The 25,514-nt window shown below is 43.0% G+C and overlaps 1 long non-coding RNA gene across 1 annotated transcript in view; it reads right to left on the bottom strand.

Annotated features, from left to right (window-relative positions):
* Positions 1-992: 992 nt before the first annotated feature.
* The window catches only part of LOC118148391 (uncharacterized), a 30,900-nt gene continuing 6,378 nt past the window's right edge, over positions 993-25,514 (bottom strand). Inside the window, exons 2-3 of the long non-coding RNA XR_004735202.3 lie at positions 7,622-7,866; positions 993-2,741 (exon numbers count right to left, since the gene is read on the bottom strand). This is a non-coding gene — a long non-coding RNA (uncharacterized LOC118148391). The remainder of the gene's footprint in view (positions 2,742-7,621; positions 7,867-25,514) is intronic.

The raw sequence follows: 25,514 nt of genomic DNA on the forward strand, positions 1-25,514 counted from the left end.
GTAAGAAGGCAGGAGAAAGAGGCCTTTGGGAAGGCTGGGTGTGACAGGCAAGATAATTATTAGGCTGTACTAGGTCCAGAGTGCTAGCTGTGGAATTCTGCAGGGAAATTCAGAAGGGATCCAAGGAATCTGAAAGGCCACTTTGACTTCACCTAGCTGGGGCTTTAGAGAGGCCAAAGGAGGCAGCAGAGGATGACAAACCTTGAGCCTTGGTCATTCCATGACAGCTTCTCTCTACCAGGATGGAGGGCAGGGACTGTCCCTAAACAGTTTCTTCCTCGAGGGAGGCCATCTGGGAATAGTGCCTGAGAATCTGTTTAATCTTCAACAGCACCCTAACTGGCAAAACAGAGTCACAGCTTACTAGGCTGAGGCCACTTAGTCCAGCAAACTAATCTATGCCAAGAACAGCCAAGAATTGGGAGAGATTCCAAATTATAGCAGAGTTGCCAAAATAGATTTCACAGTGCCTAACAGTCACAGAAACTGGCATTGAAGCTCCAGCTACCACTACGGTAGCTAGTCTATGTCAGGTCTTTTGTGTTCAATTCATTTCTTCTTCACATCAACCCTATGAAGTATTGTTATGTCCATTTTACAGAAGAAACAGCACTGCAGGAAAATTAAATGACTTGTCCAAAGTCACCTAGGAATTAGGTCGCAGAGCAATGATTTGAACCCAGGTCTCTCTGGCTCTGAACTTGAGACCCCTTATGTATTGGTGATTGGGTTTGGGGTGCTCTGCCTTAAGACTTGACCACTGGGCAAATGCCCTACTATAGCAAATCTTATTCATATGAAAGTCCTATAGACCGGCCCCCTGACCCTATATCTTAAGAAACTTGGATATCCATGTCCTGCTTTCCCTTATCCAAGCCAACGATTTGTTATTGGTGGTGAATACATACAGGTCTGCAGCAACTTCAGTTCTTCATTCCTTAGAAGAAAAAATTTTACCAGGGCATTAAGGCAAAGGAAGAGACTGAGACAAGTTTTAGAGCAGAAGTGAAAGTTTATTAAAAAGCTTTAAAGCAGGAATGACAGGAAGTAATGTGCATTTGGAAGAGGGCCAACTGGGTGACTTGAGAGGTCAAGTGTGTGGTTTGACCTTTGACTTGGGGTCTTATACATTGGCATGTTTCCAGCTTTGTGTTAGTTCTTCCGTGATTCTTCCCTTGGGGTGGGCTGTCTTCATGGTCAGTGGCCTGCCAGCACTTGGCAGAGGCTGCATGTGCAGTGTGTTTACTAGAGATGTACACATGCTCACCTGAGGCATTCGTCCCTTACCATTCGAGTGTTCTTAGAAGGTCATATACCACCTAAACTCCACCATTTTGCCCCTTACTATGCATACTTATGCCCATTCTCTCAACTCCTGAGATCTTATCAGGAAGCTTCTGATCACATCTTCAGGCGTTTCCTACCTATTGTTTGACTGCCTTTTTCTGGTGCTGGCTGAGACCAGTTATTATTTTAGAGAGACAACAACTGTCTGACCATCATCTGATGGCCACCTGGCATTACTGGTGGTGGAGGGGGAGATGGTCTCTCCTTTTCTCTTCATGTCTGACTGGCTACCTACTATAACATTTACCACCTGCCAAGAGTCCAAGACCCTAATTCTTTGGTGAAAATGGATGAAGGTCAGTTTTCTGTAACTACTTCCTGCTGACAGTGGAGAAGAGGTGGTTGCTCTATTGTTGTTCTGTGGGTCTTGGCCTCTTGCTAGCTGTCAGGGTAGGGTGGCTCTATGGGTTGGTGAAAGTGATATTTAGTCAAGTCTGTGGGAGACAGGGGCAGGGTTTTGTCTCATGTCTCACTGACGGGCAGTCTAGGAGTCCCCTGTAGAAGGGTGACTCTTGAATATTGAGAGGATGGCAGCCGTCACTGAGGATTATTTGGAGCTTGATGGTCTGAAGGTGAGAGGAGAAAAATCTGGTTACTAGATTTAGAAGAATTTTAAAATGAAATAAGGGGGTGAGGACAGCTCCAAAAAATCTTGAGGCTGCCAATATGCCCTGGTAACTGATGGCTATAGTAATGCCTGCTAATTGGTATACAGTGTTGCTAGCTGATTCCAATATGTGCCCAGAATTACAATATTGGTCCAGATTTTTACATTACCCATCCCTCTTGTTTCTTCTGAGCCACAGTCAGAGATCACAAGAATCAACTGCAGATAAAAACTCAGAAAAAACTGATGAGATTAGAACCTAATAACAAGTGTACTATAGTACTTGAAACATAATTTTTCTCTCTCTAGCCCTCATTTTAATTAAAAACAAATTATGATAGGACAGACTTGTTTGCAAAATAAGCTTTAGTCTTATTATAATTGGTCTGATTATTTACATAAAGCACAATAAGAATAATTATTTGCCATATAGATTCCTTTTTAAATTGCTTTTGATAGAACTTTGCTCCATAAGAAATCTCAGATAAAACTTTTTAAAGCCTTAAGCCCAGCTATGGGTTTGTGCCATTAAATACCTGTATAAGTTGGGTAAATTCCTTTCCTCTTGAGGCCCTGAGATAACCTGGTGCTTCTGGGCCTGGCAGAAAATGACATTCTTTATTTATGACAGGTCAGGAATCCTGTATAGGTACTGTGTAGACAAGATATGAGGCCAGTCTTCCCAAGGGGCTTTCATTGGCTCTGTAAGTTAACTTTGATTTCTTAAAAGAAAGCATGCCATTCCGGTCCAGGCCTTGGTAAAATAACCAGTTTCTTCTATTGTGTCCTATTGCAAAAGAAAACAGATTTTTTTAACTTATGCAAATAACTATATTGCCATAAGTTAAGAATACTCACAAATAGTTTCCAAATTCTGTATTAATCAGGTAAGAGAAACAAATATGCTCCGAATTTTGTTTACAGGAGTACTCAATTGTTAAATGCTGCAAATAGATCAAAAGAAAAGTTTTCTTGACTTTGAAAAATAAAGGATTAGCAATGCTTTAAGTAAAAGGTTAAAAAAGATTACGTCAGTATTCCTCTTCTGCTTGATATTTATGAACATTTTAATTTTCCAAGAGAGTCTTAGAAGTTCTTTTCTCTCCATTTTAATGTAACAGCCTCGAAAGTTACCAGAAACCTGCATTCACCAGCACCTGTCAGAGTTTTATAGCTGATTATAAAACCACCTTTTAAAGAGGATCAAAATATGACAACAATTGTCTGTGGATGATGAAATGTCTTAGGGTTGCCACAAAGACACAATTAACAAGGAAATTTGTTACCTCAGTGGTAATAAGTTAACACAATTTAATATAAGAATTATATACAATAATTTATCATAAGAATTATTACTGATAACACATACTAAGTAATATCAGAATTATAGGAGTGTTGCATAATTTTGGAATACATATCAATAACACATTTATACAAATACCAAAAGAAAGCTGTATTTTACCTTTGAATTAGCATACTATTGATTTCAAACCCAGTTCTTAATAAAACCTTATAGAAAAATCTATTCACTCTTAATCAGTTTGACCATAAGGTAAGATTCTCATAAACCTTTTATAACCCTTTACAATTTTCTCTTAAAGAGCAGAACAGTGCTGTAAGAAAACCATGTATTTTTATTTCAATATTTAATTTCTGGATAAACTGAATCACTTTACTTTTAGCTAATATATTCACACAGACTTTCTTTTACAATATTAATCTTTCACAAACTTTCCACGACTTACTCAAACCTTCAGCTTTATCCTATCTAACTTAATACAATTCTTTAACCCCCTAAACTAGGCAAAATTCCACATTCCCATGCCTCTTATAATCTTTTACCAAAAGCACATTCTACTTTTCTTACATGTCTTGCATGTAGAACTGTTTGTCCAGTAGTCTCAAAGATATGTTACATGTTACACTCTTAACTCTTAGCAACTTTTGGTGAAAAACCCTGGTAAGTAAGTGATTCTAGTTATGTGCTAGGTTTGGAGTCGAGGACACTGGACAGAAGTGCAGATAAATTCTGACGTTTTCCAGCATAGCTATCAGGCATGGCCAGCTCTGTATGTCCCCAGGCCTTACCTAGCTTTAATGGCTTTAAAACAGACAAGTTGTACAGTTAAGAGTCATAGCAGTTATTTTTTACCTTAAAGCATTTAGTAAGCCTAATAAACTTTAAATTGTACAACATTTCTTTCATAATGTTCCTTTCATGAATCTTTTTACAACTTACACAACGTATGCTTGCACTTTCTGTCTTACCCTAAACATTTCTCTTTGTAAACAACCAGTCATTTTATATTAGGACAAGAATTTACCTCACAAGATGCTTTCTCATATAAAATCTCTTTAATGTTTGTTACCAAAAATATCTGTCCCTTTATTAACTTTGAATTAGAAAAAAGTAATTTTCCTTCTGTTAGGTTTGTACTGCATGTTTTTATGAGAGTTCTGTGAAGGGGGAGCAGATAAGGAGGTTATCTATATATGGTATGTTAAAACTCGCACTCTGAATGAAGATATCACCCCTCAACAGGCTTTGTATGAGCAACATGGCTGTTTATTAACCAGGGTGCAGGCGGGCTGAGGCCGAAAATAGCATCAGCAGAGGGAGGTGGGATAGGAGTTGGTTTTATAGGTTGTGGGGAAGGCAGTAGAAAGTTACAAAAGTTAAGTTTAGGGCGGTTTTTCTTGCAAGCTGGGAGGGGAGTCATAGGGTGTGGAGTCACAAGGTTGGCCAAGCTGGGAAGGGGTCATGGGGTGAACATAGGGTTGGCCAAGGTCAGTTACAAAGTCCAATGGCCTTGTCAATTGAGGCTGGAATAAGAAACAATAGAGAATGTCTCAGAGTTCAGTAGGTGCTGCAGGGGTTGATCATTTCTTCCTCTTTTTATGATCTTACAGCTATTTCAGGTTTTCTAATTCTGGAAGGCCCTCCAGAGGTGTTCTTGTGGTTCACGGGGTCGCCATGCTGTCCATGGGGTGGTCAGACCTTACACTGTAGAAGTTATACCCCCTCAAGAGATCGCTCAGATTTTTACTAGGGCTTGTCTGAATAAGGGTGGGATATTTCTAAACCACTGAGGTACGACTGTTTAGGTGTTAAAGATTTAGGTGGCTGTCTCAGGAGAAATGGCTATTAGAAAAATGAATTCAGATGCTGAGTAAATACTAAGCAGGTACACATCTTGAAAAGTATATTTTTGCCCCAAAGAGGTATAGGGTATTTAGATATTACCAGGGACTGGAGGGAGAATGGTAATTGGTTCCTTATGTAATACAAAGAAGTGTGAAGTTTTTTTGGAGGGAGGGGTTGCCATTTGCTTCCATTGTCCAACAGGATTTGGAGAAGAGTTACTCAGAGATTAGCAGAGTGTAGGCAACTCTGGAAACTAAAAGGGTAATTTATAATTCTCCTTGTCACCTCCAGTGTTGCCCTTGGCTTTGTCCTGTTGATGATTCGGAACTCAGCTGAGCAGAGAGCCCCTTCAGCTCAAGGCCATCAGGGGTTGGCATTCTATCCTGGGGGCCTTTCAGCCCTCAGAGAAGCCCCGTTTCCAGTGGCTGAGCATGTGGCAGAGGGAGCAAACCATGGAGGACTTTCTCCTGTTTGTCCCATTGGGGCAGATTGCTTTCCAGTGGCCGGGCTTCCCATACCAATGGCAGTTACCTGAAGGAGTGTCCTTAGGTCAACCTGGAGGGGAACGGTGGGTTTACAGAGCAGCCAATGGTTGATCCTGCTTTGGTCCCTGTGTTTCTCTTTCTCCTTAGCCCTGTCTTCCTTCTTCTGATATCAATAATAAAAGACGGAGGAGACTAATTTGAGGATTTCCTGCATAAGAGTACTGGATTCTAAGGCTGACTTCCATAATTTTCTCCCAGTTCATTTTTAGGCCAAACAGTACTACAAAGAAAATCTAATGAAGCAGCATCATTGTCTGGGGTAAAGCCAAGGTTCATTGTCTCACATCAAGAAAACTGAGGACTCAAACTCACAGAAGTGAGTTTAAGAACAGAGGTTTAATAGGCAAGAGAAAAGTGAAAAGCTCTCTCTCCTGCAGAGAAGGAGGGGCTCTGGAGTGAATCTTCCAGTTTCATGGAGAAATGCACGGGGGTTTTATAGATGAGCTCGAGGAAGTGATTTATATAGCGTGCAAAGAGGCTGGCCATCCCACCCTAATCTTTTATTATACAGATGGGGTCTCTACCTGGATGTTGCCATGTTGCCTGTTTTGTTGGTGGTGGTGGTGGTGGTTATTTTTTGCTGCACACATGGTGACAAAGAAAAGGGAAGAGGGAAACCTCCATGTTGAACATACCCGGCCCCCAGGTAGCCTTTTCCCATTGGTACAACTGCTGGCATTTACCCGTGCAAGCTTCCACTTATCTATGTCTGCAGCTCGATTTTTCAGGCTGCTCTTTGCTAGAAAAGAAATGATTTTGTTGCTCCTTTTTATTAAAAGGGAATCCTTACTGAGGACTCTCTTATCCTCACTAACCACCTAAACAATTTCTTTTTAGCTCCTGTATCACTAGTTTTGATTTTAAGGCATGAGGGAATCAAACTTTTCCCAGTTCTTGAGGATTCATCTGAGGGGCACGTCCTGTAGTATGTAGACATGATCACCCATCTGCGAAGAGAGAATAGAGGAGAAAAGGAAAAAGAAAAAAGGAAAAAGAAGGCATCCCTTCTTACTTTCCTGTTACCCTGTATGGGACATTCCCCATTCATCCTTAGGGTTCTGGAATAAACCGGTCTTACCATGTACCCTTAAACTTGTTACCATCTCATTACAATTACCTACTTGAGAACAAAGTAGATACTGAACAGGCCCCCCACCCATTCATCCTTGGGGTTTTGGAATAAACTGGTCTTCCTCTGTGCCACTAACCTTGCCTTCATCTCTTTTCTAATAGTAATCTGATAGCCTGGGACCAACCTTCATCTCTGTCCTCTGGGTCTCTTGTACCTGTGGCCTTGGATTGGCCTACATCCTAGTTTCCATGACCTTACAGTGACTCTCATGTGGTGCATTCTGGCAACAAAATGATTATCTCTTTTCTCAGATTTCCATTTCTCATGTTTTTTAAGTAGATGAGACGCCTGTTTTTCAGCTAACTGCTACAAGGGGGCTGGACTTTCCTCCCTTTGAATAGCATCTTGAAGGTCTTGACGAATATTGAAAAGGGTGTGGAAGTTATTAGAGAAATGGAGGCTACAGGAGGCAGTGGGAGGACGCAAGAGGAATACTTATGGAACGCTTTCATACGCTCGCAAACATGGCAGCCCTGGCATTCCAGAGGGTGATGTTTGTTTGTCCTCTTGACATAAAGGAGGAACCTCTGGAGGACTTGGGGCTTAGGGGTAAGAACTCATAAATGGTGAGGAAGAATTTCTCCTCCTCCCAAAGCAGTGCTAACTCAAAAAGGAGGAAGTAGATGGGGTCCTTAAAGGGCCACAGAGTGAGGCTCTATACAAGCTGCTTGAAAAGCCACTGGCAAACTTGGCTATGGGGCGTAACAGGGGTGAAAAGGATATGGTAAGTCATAAGGAGTTGGCAGAGCCTGGGTTCCAACTAGTGCCTATCCCAGCAATGAGCCAGTAGCAGAGAAAGAAGACACATGGCATGTGAAGTGAAAACAGAGAAGAGGCAGACTTACCCTGAGGTGGATGGTTCAGTGTGTGTGTGTAAGGTCATCTCAGGATACACACAGAGAAAACAGGAAAATAGGTGGGTTTCTGGAAAACAGCTGATTTTGGTTGAAAAAGCAGAGGAAACTCCAGACGTTGCACAGTGTTAGCCTTCAGCCCAACCACTCTCACAAGCCTCCCGTCCAGGAGGGTCAATCATGTCTCAGGTCTACTTGGTGTAGACCCCAAGGTCCTTCCCACTGCTGTGAACCACCTGTCAGGGTGAGAGGAGAGATCAGCCAAGGGAAGTAGAGCCACTGTGGCCGAGAGGAATCATTCTGCGGATTGATTAGTAAGCAGGAGAGCAAAAGAAAGAAGAAAACAGCATACAGGGGTTAAATAGTTCCAGTGGAAGAAGACAAGGTGCAGAGTTGTCTTACTACTGGGGAAATGTATCCAAGGCACACGACACCAAAGTATGTTAGCAGCAGCAAGTCCCCAGGCTTGAGGCCACTCGCCCAACTCCTGAGATCTTACCGGGAAGCTGCTCACCACTAGCTTCGGGTTTTTCCTATCTATTGAGAAACTGCCTTTCCCTGGAGCTGGCAGCAACCAATTATTATTTTAGAGAGACAGCTAACAACTGCCTGACCATCACCCAATGCTCACCTGACATTCCTAGTTGGGGTGCAGAGGGGCTTGCCTTCCCTGCTCATGTCTGACCACCTACCTACTGTAATACATTGACTACAATTCTCTACTAATCTCCCCACCCAGTCCAGGTCCTATCTCCTACTTTTTGGTTTTTAATTCCATTTTAAGTCCTACCTCTCTTTCAGAATATGCCAACAGATCTCAATTTCCCCAGCTCACCCTTGGGTAAACACTAACTTGGGTTTGAACACATCCGGCTGCCTTGGGTTGCAACCCCCTAGTCTAACTCTGGCCCCTGGGCAATAAGCTCTAGTGTTACTCATTGCCAGGCACCTCCTGCCCCTCCTCTATAGAAAGTTCAGTCAATACATGCTACACATGTAGCCAGCCTTTCCTTCCTGCCAACCTCTGACCTTGGGCTGTCCCTTCCATTCTGGTTTGAATGGGCATTTCCTGCTGTTGACTGGGTTCTTGCTTCCAGCCCATTCTCCCAAGTCCTATTCTCCTGCAGATCTAATTGTAGCCACCACACCCTCTCTGTTGGGTACCCGACCTTGGCTCTTCCGAATTTTCAGTTTCAATGATAACATGAGGAGCTATAAAAGGAAAACTCCTCGGGCCTTCACTCAGCGTCTATTTTTCTCTATTTTTATAAACTTTTATAATTTTTTTCTTGAACTATAACATGCCTAGAGAAAAGTGCATACATCAAAAATGCTCAGTGAATCACCGAAAGTGGTACATCCTCTGCCTATACCTCTCAGGTCAAGACATGGAGCCTTAGTGATACTGTTTGTCCCTCTGTGCTCCATCTCCACTATTATCTTTGTCTTCCTCCCCAAGGTAGCCCCTATTCTGATTTCTAACCCATGGGTTGGTTTTTGTCTGTTTTTGAATTGTGTATAAATGGAAGCACACTGTGTGCATTCTTTTGTTAAAAACATTTTAAAGTATTTGTCATTATTGTGGTAAAATATACATACCACAAAATTTGCCATCTGAATCATTTTTAGGTGCACACTTCTGTGGTATTAAATACATTTACAATGTTGTACAACCGTCAGCACCATCCACCCCCATAATTCTTTTCATCTTATAAAACTGAAAATGTGTGCCCATCAAACAACTCCCCATTTTCCCCATCCTCAGCCCCTTGCAATCACCATTCTATTAATACTTTCTGTCTCTATAATTTTGACTACCCTACTTTATATAAGTGAAATCATATGTATTTGTCTTTTTGTAAATGGTCTATTTTACTTAGCACAATGTCCTCAAGATTCATCAATGTTGTAGTATTTATTAGAATTTCCTTTCTCTTTAAGACTGAACAAAATACCACTGTATGTGTATACCACATTTTGCTTATCTGTTCATCTGGCAGTGGACAGTTGGGTTGCTTATGCATTTTAGTTATTGTGAAGAATGCTGCTATGGACATGGATGTACAAATATCTCTTCAAGATCTTGTTTTCAGTTCTTTTGGGTATATACCCAGAAGTGTCATTGCTGCATCATATAGTAATTCTATTTTTAATTTTTTGAGAAATAAACTTTCATATGGCTGGATATATAGCTCATGCCTGTAATCTCATCACTTTGGGAGGCCAAGGTTGGGGGACCACTAGAGCCCAGGAGTTTGAGATCAGCCTAGGCAACATTGTGAGACCCAGTCCCTACAAAAAAAAATTTAAAAATTAACTGAGCAGATTGGTGTGCACCTGTAGTCCTAGCTACGTGGAAGGCTAAGGCAGGAGGATTCCTTGAGCCCAGGAGGTCGAGGCTGTACTCCAGCTTAGGTGACAGAATGACACACTGTCTAAAAAATAATAATAATAACCAAAAACCTTTATGTTTTTAGCCAAATGATTTTTGATAAGGTTGCCAAAACCATTCAATGGGAAAAGGACAGTCTTTTCAACAAATTATGCTGAAGCTGGGTGCAGTGGTTCATGCCTGTAATCCCAGCATTTTGGGAGGCTAAAGCAGGAGGATCACTTAAAGCCAAGAATTTGAGACCAGCCTGGGCAACAAAACAAGGCCCCATCTCTACAAAAAATAAAACCAAAACTAAACCAGAAAAACAAACAGTGCTTAGAAAACTGGATATCCACATACAAAAGAATGAAACTAGACCACATCATATAAAAAAATGAACTCAAAATAGATCAGAGTTAAATGTAAGACCTAAAAGTATGGAAACTCTTAAAACATAGGGCGAAACTTCATAACGCTGGATTTGGCACTGATTTTTTGGATATAACACCAAAGGTACAGGCAAGAAAAGAAAAAAATTAGACTTCATGAACACTGAAAAAGAAATGTGTATCAAAAGATACTATTGGTCAGTCCCAGTGTCTCATGCCTGTAATCCCAGCACTTTAGGAGGCCAAGGTAGGTGGATCACTTGAGGTCAGGAGTTCAAGACAAGCCTAACAACATGACCAGGCTGTCTCTACTGAAAATACAAAAATTATCCAGGTGTGGTGGCACTTATCTCTAATCCCAGCTACCCAAGAGGCTGAGGTAGGAGGATTGCTTGAACCTGGGAGGCAGAGGCTACAGTGAACTGAGATCATGCCACTACACTCCAGCCTGGGTGACAGAGTAAGACCCTGACTCAAAATTAAAAAAAAAAAAAAAAAAAAAGATACTATCAACAGAGTAAAAAGGCAACCAACAGAATGGGTGAAAACATTTGTAAATCAAATATCTGACAAGGGATTGATACTCAGAATATATACAGAACCTCCATAATTCAACAATAAAAAAACTTAATCTGATTAAAAATGGGCAAGTGACTTAAACAGACATTTCTCCAAAGAAGATATACTAATGACCAATAAGCGTATGAAAAGATGCTCAACATCACTAATCATTAGAGAAATGCAAATCAAAACCACAACGAGATACCACATCACATTCACGAGAAATGTAAACCATTTTGCCAAAGTTAAGTACCTGCCTGGAAGAAAAAAAGGACGCCACCCCAGAAACAGTCCGTGGTCTGTGCCTTTCTTCAGAGGTGAATTTGAGGGTTTCAATATTTGAAGGGAAAAAGTGGGCTGGAGGGGAAAGAGGAAGGGTATGGTAACGCACATGTTTTGAGAGGAAAGGAGCAGGTAGGGGAAGAGTCAATTATCTATTCATGTCTCATGCTCAGAAAATTGGCACTTTACATAAGATAAGGAGGTGGACATACAGTAGCTATCTGTGGAGATGTTTAACCTTTTATGTGTAGCACTCTGCTTAGGGACAAAAGAAAAGGCAGCTTATTGCATGACTCAGCTTTCAGCTTAATTTTTTCCTGTTGGCAGAAGGAATTGAGGTACCAAGTTTTTATTTTCCTTTCACAGCTACTATCTAAAAAAAAAACCCCAGAAAATAACAGATGTTGGCAAAGATGTGGAGAAACTGAAACCCTTGTACTGTTGTTGGGAATATGAAATAGCACAGCTGTCAAAAACTATATATATTCTTGTTTCCAGTTTCTTTTACCCAGATTGTGTTCATGAGTATAGTTTCATGTAGCTGTAATTAGTTCATTTTCATCACTGTATTGTATTCCATTGCATGAATATGCCTTAATTTATTTACCTATCCTGTAAATTATTTTCACTGTGGGGAATAGATAGAGTAATAGAGTGATAGAGAGATAGATGATACAAATACACACGCAAAATACATAAACACACAAAAATTGGCAGGCCAAGTGGTCAGAATGAGCCCAGTGGGCCCAAGCAAAACTCAGGCAAAGGCACCACTGGCCACAGAGATTTCCAGCCAGAAAAGCGACACCCCACGGATCCCGTAATAATGTTTTACTTATTTCAGACTCAGCTTTATCTAACTACCTTGATGCTTTTAATGGCTTTCTTCTACCTGTTGGTGTGGTCACAGATGTCTTGTAAAAGGCCTCGTTAGCTCACACTTCAGTGTCTCTGTTACGCTTACCAGCTGCTATCTCCCCTACATCTGGCTCAAGTGCTCTTGCTGTAGTATAGAAGGAGGAGGAGCAATAACGATAATAATAGTAATAATAGGCTGGGCACGATAGCTCATGCCTGTAATCCCAGCACTCTGAGAGGCAGAGGATCCACTTTGGATCACCCGAGGTCAGGAGTTCGAGACCTGCCTGCCCAACATGGCAAAACTCCGTCTCTACTAAAAATACAAAAAATCACAGTGCACACCTGTGATCCCAGCTAATGGGGAGGCTGAGGCAGGAGAATTGTTTGAACCTGGGAGGCGGAGTTTGCAGTGAGGCAAGATCGCGCAATTGCACTCCAGCCTGGGCAGCAGAGAGACACTTTGTCTCAAAAATAAGATAGTAATAATAATAGCGAACACTTAAAGAAGTGCTTTCTATTTGCTGGGTACTGTGCTTTTTTCCTTGGATGAATTTATTCTGTCTTCCTATTTATGAGTCAGAGACTATCATCCCCATTTTGTAGAAAACACCAGAAATTGAAAAGGTTACAGAATTTGCTCAAGGAAATAGATAGATAGTAGGCTGCAGTATCAGGTCAGAAGACCTTTACAATTTGTAAAGGCCCTGTGTTACTTGTTCCAAGCAGAGGTGTATAAAGCAAAAACTGTCTTTCTCTTGCTCCGTCTTTTCAGTCCCCTCAGGGAACTAGTGTTAACTGGCCTGGAACATGCCTTTCCATATCTTTCTCCTTGATCATTTATCTAAAAGTTTTTAGTTTGTTGATTCACTATGAATGAAATAAAACAATGTCACACTAGTTGTTTGGACAATTAGATCTCTCTTGTCATACCTATGTATCAGTAAATATAGATGTAAACTTCCCTCTCATTTCCTGTCTTTCATACAAATATTGAAAAGTTGAGATCCAATCAAGCATGGAGTACTCTTTTTCACCAGTTTTTGCTTTTTTTTTTTCATAAATGCATCTCCTTTATGCCTATGTCACTTCCACCACCAGCCTTCCCCACACTCACAGAAAATCCAGGTGAACCATCATGTGATTCCTTCCCTTTTAGAATAAATCATATAGAAATATGCAAAAAGTACACATGAATAAGTTTTTGGCATTGTCTATTTTACAGAAATGTGATGGATTATACATGCTTCTTTATATATGGCTTTTCTCAGGAATACATCACGGAAATTCTTCCAAGTCAACTGGTCCAGCTCCTACTTATTCTTTTAGATGGCTTTGCAATATGGTACCTGATACGGTTTGGATTAGTGTCCCCACCAAATTCCACCTTGAAATGTAATTCCCAATGCTGGAGGTGGGGTCTGGTGGGAGTGATTGGCTCAGGGACTGGTTTAGCTCCTCCCCCTTTGGTACTGCATCGTGAGTGAGTTCTCATGAGATCTGGTTGTTTATTTATTTTATTTTTTGAGATGGGGTCTCACTCTGTTGCCCATGCTGGAGTGCAGTGGCGCCATCTCAGCTCACTGCAACCTCTGCCTCCTGGGTTCAAGCAATCCTCCTGCCTCAGCATACACATTATAAACCATAAGTAAAAAATAAAGCCTAAAATTGAGACGCTTTTACTCTTAGATTCTTAGCACTCAATTAAATTGTAGATGAGAACTATGATGGAGAAGGGTAGAAAATTTGGGGGGCAGGAGCAGTTAAGGAAAAATAGGGCAGACGAAGTTAACAGCTTAAAGAAAGGGACAATCACTTGTGGGATTCCCGGCCCATTGATTGATTATGGTGGGATTTCAAGTACCTTGGGCGAGAAGAAAAGGTTTTCAAGTTCTAGCTGCTTCGAACCCCTTCAGAAGTGGCAATGTTGACTCTGGAAGGCTCAAGCATGGCAAGGAGGGAGCCTAGATTTTGTCCAAGCTGGCAACATGCAGACGAGAACAAAACAATGAGTGGGTGAATTTGCTTGAGTTGATGATTCTAGACATAGGGTGATTCACCCCACCAAACCTCAGCAGCAGGTCGGCGTGGCCAGTGTCAGCCTAGTTATCACATCAGCTCTTTGCTTTGTGGGTTGGGGCTTGCCAAGGCCCCATCTGACCACCAAGGCTGTTCTGAGATGTTGCCAGCATTTGCCTGGGGGTGTTTTTCTGATTCTGCTACCTCAATCCAGAAAAGCCGTCATTGCCCACAGCACCCAACTCTCTCACACCCCCACTGTTCCATGATCTCACCTCTCCAAGATGGCAGCCAAGATTACCAGGAAAACCACTCCAGGGAATGCTCACATAGCAAAGCAGGAAGCAGAGATTGTTCTGACCAGTTCTCCTAACAAGACATAGGCTGTGCTCAAAAATTATGGTTCCCCACCCAAGTATTCAGAAGGAAACAAATTTTGAAAGTCAACAGATTAAACCCCTTTAATCTACCTGCCCAGTAGAGTTCTTCAGCTTTCAATAAAATGATAGAAAATAACTTCAAATGGATGATTAGATTAGATTCCCCATTAGGGGAATCCAAATTGAATCAATAATGAGAACTCAAATAGAAAATCTGGGCTTATAAAGTGAGTTTTCCTGAATTGCAATGAGGAATCCTTCATCTTCTGGCTTTAATTATTTTCGTTTGCTTGCATTTAAAAATGTGAGTGACCTTGAACAATTTCAAAGCATAACAGGGACACTGTGGGGCCGGGGTAAAGGCCCTAGCCTGAGAATTGTGAGGCTGGGGCTCCGGTTCACACCTGCTATCAATTCATTTTGGACACTGTGTCAAATCATATTGCCTCCTTGAGACTCAGTTTCCTCTTCTATAAAATGAGAGGGCAGAGTCAGCCATCCCCACATGATGGGCTTTTGACCTTTCAATGGCCATTCACTCCCACCAAACCAGAAGCACCTCCAGAGTTGAGATGTGGCTTTTTCACTATTACATCCACAGTGACCAAATATGTGTTAGTTCAAGTGAATGAAATGGAAGATCTCGCCAGTTCTAAATTCAGAAATGTCCTCAATATTGCCTTCCCTCATCTTGAGCACATTCAGGACGCACAAGGCTGGGAGGCATTATCCAGATTTTCTCTTTGGGACTGAGGCCCTCATGCCCAGAGATGCTGGGAGTGCTGTGTGGCCCCACCCCTACCCCACAAAGAGAGTTACCTGGCTAAGGGTTACCCTCCCTTCCTGGGACACCTTGCATTCGGTGATTGGTCAATGCAGGGGTACAAATGCTTGTTTCCCTTTGCTGCAAGACAGGGCCATCCCAGCCCCAGAGACTCCTGTGGGATCCACTGAGGGCCTCTGCTGCGACTGTAACACAGGCCGTCTTCTCCTCCTGCCCATCCTGCTTCTTTCCCTTCTGAGGTTGTTAATCTTGAGAGTCCCCCCTTCCCCCAGTGAGTTCCCATCTCAAAGTCCGCTTCCCCAGAAACCTAACCTGTGACAGTTGGCACCAGGACTGACCTTAGAGACTCTGAGAACTCCATCACTGCTGGCAGGTGGAGCAACAGCAGTCCCTGACATATGCATCAATGCAATCGACACCATACCCAGTGGTGAACTGGGACAGTACACCAGGTGGGGGCAATAGCTTAGGCCAAGCATGTGGACAGGGTAGCACAGACACAGTAGAACTGGATGCCTGTTAGAGAAAACAGATCCTTTGAACAGGAAAAAAACGACCCTTAATGATAAAAGGCCAAAGGTAAAAAAACGACCCTTAATGATAAAAAGCCTTTAATCAGCAATTAAAGGCTAACTGTGAAAGCCAGAGAGCCTCTTGTCAGCATACAAGAAACTCTTCAAGTCAGGAGAAAAGATAAAGCTGAGGATAAGGACCGGGATTAGTCATAAAAGTAGCCAGATTCTCAAGAAGTTTACATTCCCAAATGCAGCAGAACTGCTCTGGCAAAGTCAGGCTCTAATGAGACAAAAAGAGAGCCTGAGATGGTGGGATATCTGTGCCAATGTCTCAGGGCCAGCAGACGCAGACCTGGCCTCCCTGTTAGAGACTCTCCTCCCGCACACTCATAAGATTACTCAGAGACCTCCTCCTTGTAACTCTTCTCCCCGCAGGACTTTCTTCCACCTCCCTCCTGGCACTAGATCAGGAGCTACTAGGGTTGTCACAGTGTAACTCAGACAGGGAAGTCCTGGGTCCAGTAAGGGAGGAATCACATTATCTGTCAAATGAGCTGGCCGTGGGACATGGTCTGCATGTACCATCAGAAGCAAGAGGGAAGGGGACTGGATCTTGAGGGTGCTGGGTCCAGAGGATCAGAATGTCAAGCTGGATGAGGCAGTGCTTATCAGCACTGGAGCACTCTTTCATAATATGGGATTTAGCATCTTGGCAAGGACTGTGAAAGATGGTGCTAGCATGGCCCTGGGAAGCTCAGAGAAAGCTGTAGCTAACATCAGGTGACAGAAATGCCAGGTCACGGTGGCAGATTTGGAAGAAGTCAAAGTCTCAGAGAAGACTTCATGCTAGAAGGGTTCAATGGATATACTTTGAAGGCCTGAAAACCTCCTGCAGAGAGGAAGCTCTGTCTAGCAAGTACTAAGAAATGCTCCGGTGTTCGGGTGCTGGTATTTCTGAGAAGCTCAGTGGCGGCCCTCATCTGAAGACCACAGCGAATGAATGGCAGGAGATGCAGTAATCAAACTGCGCTCCTGGGAATGAGAGAATCCTAAAAGAATAAAGGCCAGATAGTGCTTAACCAAGAGAAGTAAGATCCAAGCAATTATTATAATTAGTGGTAAAGTAGTACTGTGTTCTAGGAGGGCTTGGGAGAGGTCAGGGTGACCAACCATTCTGGCTTTCCCAGGGCTGAGGGATTTCCAGGGGTGTGGAATGTTCAATGTTAAAACAGGGACAGTCTCTGCAAACCAGGGTGGTGATCATCCCAGCAGTGGCCCATCTAGAGCTGTGGAGATGGCTAAAATAATAAGGCATACCGGCCAGGCGCGGTGGCTCACACCTGTAATCCCACCACTTGGAGGGGGGGCGCCACCGCACTCCAGCCTGGATGACAGAGCAAGACTCCGTGTCAGAACAAAAGTAATAAGGCATAGTTAGGGGCAAGAGAGGTGGACAGACATGGCGGCTACTGCTCAATATACAACAACCTGTGAAGGGCAGCTAATCCAATACAAAGTAAAGATCCCTTGCTCAGTTTTCAGAACTAAGCCCCTGTTCAAACTCAGAACTGACCAAGGGAGAGGACGGATACCCAGGAGGAAGGTCCGGTGACACCACGGCAAAGTTAAACGGCAGTCATTTCCCCAGTCCTTCCCCAAAGAGATCTGTGGTCATTTACTCAGGTAAACATACCCAGAGGAAAGACAGACAGCTGAATATCAAGGATTACTGGGCACAGGGTCCAAGGTATTATTGATATTTAAGACCTGAAGTGTTGACATGTTCTGCTGGTAGATTCGGGGCCTCAGGTACCAGGTAATAAATCAAGTCTGGCTGATTATGTTTCCACTGGGTCCACAGATGAACTAGTCGTCACTTCTCTAGTCGCTAAATGTGCAATTTGAGTGGGTATACTTGGCAATTCACCAAGCACCCACATTGGTTCTTTGGTTTGTGAAGTAAGAGTGAGTGTCTTGGGAAAGACCAAGTGGAAGCTCTTGAAATTGGCCCCTCCCCACAGCCAACATGATTAACCAAATTAACATTGCATCCCTGGGGAGACAGGAGAGACTAGTGCTACCCTTAAAGGCCTAAAAGCATGATCCCTGACCATGACTCCACTTAATTCTCTTATCTGCCTCCTCCAAAGGCCAGATGCATCCTGCGGGATGGCGGTAAACTCCTGCAAAGGCATTACAATGGAAACATTGTAGCTGCTGGGTCAGAAGTCAGATCTTACTTAGAGCCAGCTAGCTTGGTCTCAGGCACACTGGAGGCTGCTATTTTTTTTTTTTTTTTTTTTTTTTTTGGAGACAGAGTCTCACTCTGTCACCCAGGCTGGAGTGGTGCAGTGGTATGATCTCGGCTCACTGCAACCTCTGCCTCTTGGGTTCAAGTGATTCTTGTGCCTCAGTCTCCAAAATAGCTGGGATTACAGGCATGCACCGCTATACCCAGCTATTTTTTTGTATTTTTAGTAGACATGGGGTTTTTCTATGTTGGCCAGGCTGGTCTCAAACTCTTGGCCTCAAGTGATCGCCAGACTTGGCCTCCCAAAGTGCTTGGATTATAGGTGTGAGCTACCATGCCTGGCCCAAATACATCTTTTTGATTTCTATAATAAAGAAGAGGCCGGGCGCAGTGGCTTATGCCTATAATCCCAGCACTTTTGGAGCCGAGGCGGGTGGATCACGAGGTCAAGAGATGGAGACCATCCTGGTCAACAAGTTGAAACCCCGTCTCTACTAAAATTACAAAAATTAGCTGGGCATGGTGGTGCACACCTTTAGTCCCAGCTACTCGGGAGGCTGAGGCAGGAGAATTGCCTGAACCCAGGAGGTGGAGGTTGCAGTGAGCCAAGATCGTGCCATTGCACTCCAGTCTGGGTAACAACAGTGAAACTCCGTCTCAAAAAAAAAAAAAGAGAAAAAGTAAGGAGAATGAGAAGCAATTTGCATTCTTTGGAAATGGATACACGAATGTGCGTTTATGGTCTTGTGCCATAGGGAGGAATGAAACTATGTGCCAAATGAGTATCAGGAGCGAGCACAGATTTGTCAAAGTAACCTGGACTGTCCAGACGTTCCAAAGGACATCGCATTGGCTCACTGTATTGACGGCATCATGTTAATCAGACCGGATGAACAAGAAGTGGCAAGGATGGGGAGGTCTTGGTAAGACACACACGCTCAGGAGGTCAGGAAATAAATCCTAAGAGTCTAAGACTCACCACAGCAGCGACATTTGCCCAGTTTTTAAAGTAAATGGGCAAAGGTGACAGCCATAGCCTAGAAGGGCAGTGTCTCTAGGGGCTCAGACCACTCAGATGAGGGTCTGGTCACACCAGCAGGTAAGCCATCCAGATCAGCTGAGATGACAGCTGAGGGCAAGGGAAATCTAGAAGGAATCGCAGAGGAAAGAGACCATGAGGATCAGTTACTTGGGACCAGCTGCAGTGGCACACATGTAGTTCACCTCATTCGCTTCTGTAGACAAAGCAGAAGGGTCCAAATGGTAGAGGGGGGATTGCAGTGGAGCCTGAGGTCCACCATCCGTGTCCTGCCCTTTAGGACCCAAGCATCATTCCACCAGCTGCTAGGAGTGTGGGAAACTGACAGCTCAGCTGGGTTCCCCACTGAAGATTCCTTGCTAGACCAAACTTTAGTCAGGCTCCTGACCCTTTCTAGGCCCATCTGTTTACTTCCTTGTAAAATCCAGTTTTTGATTTTACAAGGAAAAACTGGTAAAATCTGCTATGTCCGTTAACAAGAGTCCCCCACCCTCGATATCTGATCACCCTCGATATCCGATCCAGTCCCTTAGCCTCTCCACCTCCTGGGTGGCGTCTGCTCAGTTGGTTCAGCCAGAAATCCCCTTACTCCTCATATTTCCTATTAGTGATTCCCATCCACCGACCTTCACCCTGCTGCTTTTTTATTTTTTTATTTTTGGCTATATGTTCCCACTTGCCCAGGCTGTATTTGGAATTGAGCCCAATTCTATCCTGGTGTGTTTCCCCATAGTGCAATCTTCTTCTTCTTCTTCTTCTTCTTCTTCTTCTTCTTCTTCTTCTTCTTCTTCTTCTTCTTCTTCTTCTTCTTCTTCTTCTAAGAGAATCTTCATTGGCTTTCTCATTTAGTCACACAGAATCACTGCCAATCAAGTTATCTCAGGTTGCATATAATTGAGATGCAGTTTGCACAATAATGAAGGTTTATTAGGAGAAACTGGCTAATGAAATAAGTTGGATTTGACAAAGAACAAAAGGAAACAAATTCCTTTTCCCCAGTGTTATCTTTAAATTCTCTCTGTTATATTTTTCTTCCCTACCCCAGGTTAATATCCAGGGAAGATCCCATGGCTTCCCCAGGAACATTCAGGTATTAACAATGTCACTTCTAGGTGTCCAAGTGTCCCGTGTAGTGTGATATCAAAACTTCAGCCTCTCATTCAATTCCAAGTTTGAGGTGAATGAACTCAGACCTAACCCCAGGGGGGAGAGCAGGAGGGTTGTTGTTTCTTCTTGTTCTGCCTCCTCTTTTAACCACTCTCTGCTACTTCTGGACCACATAGAACTGGGAATAGTCTTGAATGAAATCTGTTTTTACTGCTTTAAATAAAATCCGTTTTTACTGCTTTAACAGCTCTGTGTTTTTCTTTGATACCACTCCCCACCCCCACTGCCACAACTGTCCTCAGCTAAGGGGGTTTTCCTGCCCCATCACTGTCATAGCCCCTACCCTGGGCAGCCTGCATCCAATGACTGCTTAATGTCAGGCTATAAATTCCTGGCTGCTTTTCCTCAATTGAGAATAACTCTTTAGTGCCACCCCTGCTCCAAAGTCCGCCTGGATGGGCTGAGGCCTTTGCTGCCACTATATCATAGCCCAGCTTCTCCTTTGGCCCAATTCTGCTTCCTGCTGTCTCACAGTCACTGATTCCCCAAAGCACCCCTTTTGCAAATCTCCATCTCAGAGTCAGCTTCCCATGGAACCCAACTCCAACACACCACCTTGCATATCTAATTTTTTAAGAAAAGAGCTATTTTTGAAATGTCTGAAACCTCAGCATTTTCAGAACACCAAACATTATAACGAATGTATTATATATGAAAGAGAAGTCTTTAATGCCATTATGTGGTAACGCAGCCCACCATTACTAGCACATACAAAACAAGGAAAAATGGAGGGAAAAGTATAGGGAGCTTTGTTACACCAGAGTGTCTCCAGGCATGGGATTTTCTGTCATCCAAGAAAACAGGGGAAGGATTGCATAATTGGATATGATTCTGGATTCATAAAAGTGCTTCAGAGTTTCAGGGACATGGATGAAGCTGGAAACCATCATTCTCAGCAAACTAACCCAAGAACAGAAAACCAAACACTGCACGTTCTCACTCGTAAGTGGGAGTTGAACAATGAGAACTCATGGACACAGAAAGAGGAACATCACACACCGTGGCCTGTCGGGGGCTGGGGGGCTAGGGGAGGGTTAGCATTAGGAGAAATACCTAATATAGAAGACAGCTAATGGATGCAGCAAAGCACCATGGCATGTGTATAACTATGTAACAAACCTGCGCGTTCTACACATGTACCCCAGAACTTAAAGTATTATTTAAAAAAAAAAAAAAAAGTACTTTAGAGGAAAATTACAGCAATGCAGGCTCTATGTGGATAAAAGCCAATTCTAAGTGCTAGGCCCTGGCCAAAGTTCTTTCCCATATCACCTCACTTAATCTTGGTAATAATCTTTGGAGATGGGTAAGATGATCATTGTCACTTTGATAGATGAGGAAATTGAGCTTAGCAAGGTAAAGCCATTTGTTCAAGCTCATACAACTAATGAATGGTGGAGCTGGGTTTAAACCCATGATGTCTGATTTCTGAAGCCTAAGGGCTTTAAGACCATGTTCTCCTGCCTTCTTAAGGGAAAATACTGGGATAGCTGGAGAACTAAGCATTATCTTGTCAAATTCCATTCCAAGCAAAAATCCTCTACCTGAATTACTCAGATCCTGAGAAGACATACCTTCTTCTTATTGAAAGCCATTAATAGGAAAAGATGATTTGCTTGGAAAATGTACTTTGCATTTGCATTTGCTGGGACGTAATAATTCAGTAGAATAAAGGATATTTCTGTAAATCTGGCTCAAGTGCTTGAACACTAGCTTCATAAAGAAGTGACAGCATGCTGGGCTTTGACATTTCTCCTCTCAATAACTCCCTGTGTAATGAAAATATGGTGCTCAGAAGCTATTAGCTTGTAACTGACATTTTAAAGAAAAATGTTTTGGGTTTCTAAAAAAGTTTGTAGCAGTTTACACTCTCATCAAAAGTATGTGTTTATGGGAATTATAATTAGTAAAGGAAAAAATATATAGATAGAACAGCGATGGTCAGAGCCGCATGGGATTTGTCATTGTTTATTTGCTTTCTAAACAAACGTTTTCTGCCAAATTATTTACATCCTAAAAACACAAACTATGTTGTTTATAATGGAAGCTGGTAAAAACCTAAAGGATTTCCTTTATAGAAATGTGCTTTGCACAAATGTGGAACATATAAACTTTGCCTGATACATATTTCTATAAATATGGCATTATAAATGTATATGTAACTTACATGTAAATATGTAAATATTACATAATATATAGAGAGAGTTTAACACTTACTGAGTGTTTACTGTGTGCCAAGATATTGTCGTAAGTGTATTAACTGATTTGTCTTCCTTTTCTTAGAGATGAGGTCTTGCTCTGTCAGCCAAGCTGGAGAGCAGTGGTGCAATCATGGCTCACTGTAGCCTCAACCTACTGGGCTCAAGGAATCCTCCTGTTTCAGCCTCCCAGGCATGCGCTACCACACTTGGCTAATTTGTAGTAACTAATTTAATCCTCACAAAATCCTACAAGATGAGAATTTACTACATTTTACCAATTAGAAGAATATAGTGCTTTGTACAGATGAGGACACTGAGTCACAGCAAATTTGATGAACTTGACCAAGGGCATATAGACAATTACTGGCAGAGGTGGGTTTCAAACTCAGGCACTATGGCTCCGAGGGTCTCTACTCTTTTGGTGAAGAATTAAGTCAACCAAAGGAGTGAATAACACCACATCTGCTCCTAGTTCTTCTCCTCATGGACCTAACCACTTTTCTTCCAACCCAAAGGGGTTTATTAGTGTGTATATTATAAGATGAACCCCAGGGGATTTTGAATTTTCTATTCACAGCACGAGGGAATTATTTTATCCATAGTAGTGGCATAAACCCACAAACAGCTGTTTAGCCACGTCTACATGTCTGTAGGATTTGAGACATTTCCAGTGAATCATATACTTAGGTGCCATAAAGATGACCTACATGAATGAAGCAGGCGGGGGTGCTCACACCTGTGGCCAGCGGGGGTGCTCACACCTGTCTAACGGGAACAGCTGCTGCCCAACTCCAGCTACAGCTACCAGTAGGAAAATGGCCCCCATGTAGATAGACCTTCCCTTTTATTTTTTTTTTTTTCAGAAGAGCTCAGAAATATGGATGAAATCTCTTAATTTTTAAACATTAGTAACTTTAAAAAAAATGGCAATGCTCTGCAAGCTAAACGGAATACATCTGCAGTCCGGTTCTGGTCCTTGAGCCACTGTTTTGAACTTCTGACCAGAATGAAAATTAAGAGGGCGGTCTTCCAAGTGCTATGAATTGAGGAGCACTGGGAAAGTGGCCTCATTTCTTAAAATATCTTCCCTCGAGTGACTCGACTCTCCATTCTTTTTAGTTTGTCCTCAGAGTTAAAAAATCGAGCTCTCCATGTTCATAAAGAAAATACGGCAGGGAGAGATAACTCACTAATATCTGTGACCATACTATGGAAAATGTGATCAGACACTCCAAACCCTCCAGCCAGATGGAGACATGGTCAAAACCTCTAAATGGGTGACAATTGGGAGCCCAATAGAAGTAAATTCTGTCTTTGGCCCCAGTGCCTCGACTTCCCTTAGCAGACACCCTTGCTGGACCTGCCCAGGCCCCAGGACCCCCCCCTTGGCTGCACTGGATCCCACTGGATTTTATAAATTAAGATACTTTTAGTTGCCAGTAACAAAAACAACTTAAAGTGGCCTAAGCAAAGCAGAGCAAGAGAGTGAGAAAGGGAGAGAGAGAAAATATATTGGCTTTAGAAACTAAAACCAGATCCCTGGGAAATGTAGGCCAGCTGGGGCTGGACTCAGGACTCCATGGGTCTCTCCCTCTCTCAGTGCCACATTCCTCTGTGCAGGGTTCATTGTGAGGCCGGGTCTTCCAATGAGGTGGCCGCGCTGGCCAGCATGGATCCTGTTTTACCTTGTACCCACTTGGTAACCATGCAGAAGCACTCCCCTGCCCCAACCCCCGATGCTTTCCAATGGCCCCAGCAGAATCCCAGAGCTGACATTGTGGACTTCCTGGGGCCACCTGTCCATTTCTGAACCCATCCCTATGGTAGAGGATGGAGTACTCATATTGGCTAAACCTAGGTACAGGTCATCTCCCCACTTTTCCAGAAGCCAGAATATAGGGTCCACCCTTTCTAAACATTCGTGGACTCACCATCCAATGGGTAGACAAGTTCCAAAATACAAATATTGAGGGGCTGTTACCACAAATGGATATTGGGCAGGTGAAACGCTACCCCAGATTTTATCCAAGGGAGACCTGGACAGTTACTCAGTGTCATTGCATCTTGACTAATAAGGAAATGTGAATCCAGGTGGCAAAAGAAGCAATTTAAGAGATTTTCTTCTCTGTGACGCCAATCTCATGAGTTCCAGTCCTGCTCTGTGTCCCAGTCTCTGCCCATGCTCCTGCAGGGCCCTCAGACTCAGGCCATGGTGCTGAAACCAACTTACAGGGGAGATAAAATGTCTTCCATACACAGAGCTGCTTCATGTTCTTCAAAGTGCTACCTCGGAAGTTTTCACTGCTATTGTTACTGTGCAGCCAGCACCCTTATGAGCATTCAGAGAAAACAGGTTCAAGGCACAGCTCCAGAGTCTAGTTTTCCCTCGTAGGCCTATTTACTTTTTTAAAGAACTTCCTGGCTGGGCTTGGCTATAGAATAGGGCTGAGACTTCTTGCTGTGGCCTTTTAAAGACCCTCTCTGATCTGGGCCCAGCCTGCCTGTGTCTGTTTGTCAATAACAGACTCTCTGGATTACATCACCATTCTGGCTACGGCCCTGAACTTCTCCTCCACCTGTCCAGATTCTGTTCCATCCCTGGCATGCTTTTCCTTCCAGCTGCCTACTGTTGAAATTCTGCCTACCTATGAAAGACCTATGGCTCCTTTTTGCTGTCCGGTACCCAACATCATTTCCTTCTTAGTAGAATGCTGATCTCCCCTTAGGGAGTTCCCCACTGTCTTTGATTCTGATAGAAAGGAGTGGTGCAGTCTGAATGCTTGCATCTCCCTCCAAATTCACGTGTTGAAATCTTAACCCCCGACATGATGGTATAAGGAGGTGGAGGCTCTGGTTAATGATTAGGTTACAAGGGCGGAACTCTCATGAGCAGAACTAGCGCCCTCATCAAAGGGGCCCTAGAGAAGCTCTTTGCTTATTCTGCCTCATAGTTTTCCCTCATAGGCCTGACTATTTACTTTCTTAAAGTAAATAGCAGGTGGCTCACTCCTGTAATCCCAGTACTTTGGGAAGCTGAGACAGGCAAAGCATGAGGTCAGGAGTT

The sequence above is a fragment of the Callithrix jacchus genome, chromosome 16, assembly GCF_049354715.1.
Source record: "Callithrix jacchus isolate 240 chromosome 16, calJac240_pri, whole genome shotgun sequence".
NCBI classification, from domain to species: domain Eukaryota; kingdom Metazoa; phylum Chordata; class Mammalia; order Primates; family Cebidae; genus Callithrix; species Callithrix jacchus.